Source organism: Triticum dicoccoides, chromosome 2A (assembly GCF_002162155.2).
Source record: "Triticum dicoccoides isolate Atlit2015 ecotype Zavitan chromosome 2A, WEW_v2.0, whole genome shotgun sequence".
Taxonomy (NCBI): domain Eukaryota; kingdom Viridiplantae; phylum Streptophyta; class Magnoliopsida; order Poales; family Poaceae; genus Triticum; species Triticum dicoccoides.
In genome coordinates, this window is record NC_041382.1 from 255,618,956 (window position 1) to 255,621,583 (window position 2,628).

Sequence of the window (2,628 nt, forward strand, 5' to 3'; positions counted from 1 at the left end):
GAGGAAGTGGCTCGGCTCCTGGTAGCGGAGTTCATCCGAGAGATTTACCACTCCGAGTGGCTCGCCAATGTTGTCATGGTCCCCAAGAAGGACGACTCACTTCGCATGTGCATTGACTTCAAGCATATCAATCGGGCTTGCCCAAAAGATCATTTTCCTCTCCCCCGCATCGACCAGATTGTCGACTCGACTGCGGGGTGTGAGCGTTTGTCTTTTCTAGATGCCTATTCTAGGTACCATCAGATCCGACTGTATGGACCCGATGAGATAAAAATAGCTTTCATCACACCATTCGGGTGTTTTTGTTATGTTACCATGCCGTTCGGTCTCAAGAACGCTAGAGCTACATTCATGAGGATGATTCAGAAGTGTCTGCTCACTCAAATCAGTCGGAACGTGGAAGCATACATGGATGACATTGTGGTCAAGTCGCGTAAAGGTTCCGACCTGCTGACTGACCTTGCTGAAACATTTGCCAACCTGAGAAGATATGATATCAAGCTTAACCCATAAAAGTGCATGAGGGAGTCCTGGATTAGGGGGTGTTCGGGTAGCCGGACTATACCTTCAGCCGGACTCCTGGACTGTGAAGATACAAGATTGAAGACTTCGTCCCGTGTCCGGATGGGACTTTCCTTGGCATGGAAGGCAAGCTTGGCGATGTGGATATTCAAGATCTCCTACCATTGTAACCGACTCTGTGTAACCCTAACCCTATTCGGTGTCTATATAAACCGGAGGGTTGTACTCCATAGGCAATCAACTCCATACACAACAATCATACCATAGGCTAGCTTCTAGGGTTTAGCCTCCTTGATCTCGTGGTAGATCTACTCTTGTACTACCCATATCATCAATATTAATCAAGCAGGAGTAGGGTATTACCTCCATCGAGAGGGCCCGAACCTGGGTAAAAAACATCGTGTCCCTTGTCTCTTGTTACCATCCGGCCTAGACGCACAGTTCGGGACCCCCTACCCGAGATCCGCCGGTTTTGACACCGACATTGGTGCTTTCATTGAGGGTTCCCCTGTGTCGTCGCCTTTAGGCCTGATGGCTCCTTTAATCATCAACCACGATACGGTCCAGGGTGAGACTTTTCTCCCCGGACAGATCTTCATCTTCGGCGGCTTCGCTCTGCGGGCCAATTCGCTCGGCCACCTGGAGCAGATCGAAAGCTACGCCCCTGGCCATCAAGTCAGGTTTGGAAGCTTAAACTACACGGCTGACATCCGCGGAGACTTGATCTTCGACGAATTCGAGCCACAGCCAAGCGCGCCACACTGTCTCGATGGGCATGATATAGCTCTGCCGCCGAATAGCGCCTGGGAGGCCGCATACGCATCGGTTTCGACCATTGATTCGGAGCCTACTGCGCCGATCGAGGATCAGCGGTTGGACGCTGCCTCAGGGGCTGCGATCTCAGAGGCGATCGAGCCGAACGCTAGCCCCGCACTCTGCACGACCCGTGACTCCAAGGATCCGAACTCCTCCCCGGACTCCGAACCCCGCCCCTGCCAATCGAATCCGATTGGGCACCGATAATGGAGTTCACCGCCGCAGACATCTTGCAGCACTCACCTTGTGGCGATATCCTGAACTCTCTCAAGTCTCTCTCCTTATCAGAAGAGCCCTGGCCGAACTACGGTCAGCGAGGATGGGATATGGACAATGAAGAAATTCAAAGCCCACCCACCACCCACTTGGTAGCCACTGTCGACAATTTAAACGACGTGCTCAACTTCGACTCCGAAGACATCGACATCATGGATGACGATGCAAGAGATACCAATGAACCAACGCCCATAGGGCATTGGACAGCCACCTCATCTCACGATGTGTACATGGTGGATACCCCTAAAGGAAGCGACAACGAGGAAAAAGGGGATGGGACGGGAGATCGACCCCTCGAAAAGCAATCAAAGCGTCGGCGTAAACAACGACCCAAGCCCCGCCTCAACAAAAACCCAACCATAGAGCAGGACGAGCCGGTAGATGACGAGCAGGCCTTAGAGCAGCCGTACGAACAAGGCAACACGGATAGAGAAACCGAACATCCCTCCTCCGGCGAAAACGGCACTCCGGACGACCTCACGCCGAATAAACCTACGGAGCAGAAGAATCTCCACGAAAGGCTCGTTGCAACTGCACGCAGCCTAAAGAAGCAGAAGCGGAAGCTAAAAACAGCGGAAGACGCACTCCGGATTAGATGGAGCAAAGTAATCAATAGCACAGATAAGTACGGCGACAGTCGCCGCACTAAAAGCTATCCGAAAAGAAAGCTACTGCCTGAATTCGACGAAGAGGCCCTAGAGCCCTCGCATTCAAAAAATGAAAAAGCCACATGGTCGGATAGATGACCCCATAAAGCGGCAAGCGGCGCCGCACCTAAATCGGCATGCGACCCACTTAAGGATTCGCACCATGGCCCAGTCAGGTCCATTTATAGGCCAAGAAAGCAAGCTCTCTTAAGCAACGCTATGAAGCCATCATCAGAATCCGGCACACCCAAATACAGGGGCGCCGCACACCCCCTATGTTTCACCGATGAGGTCCTGGACTATGAATTCCCAGAGGGATTCAAACCCGTAAACATAGAGGCATATGATGGAACAACAGACCCTGGAG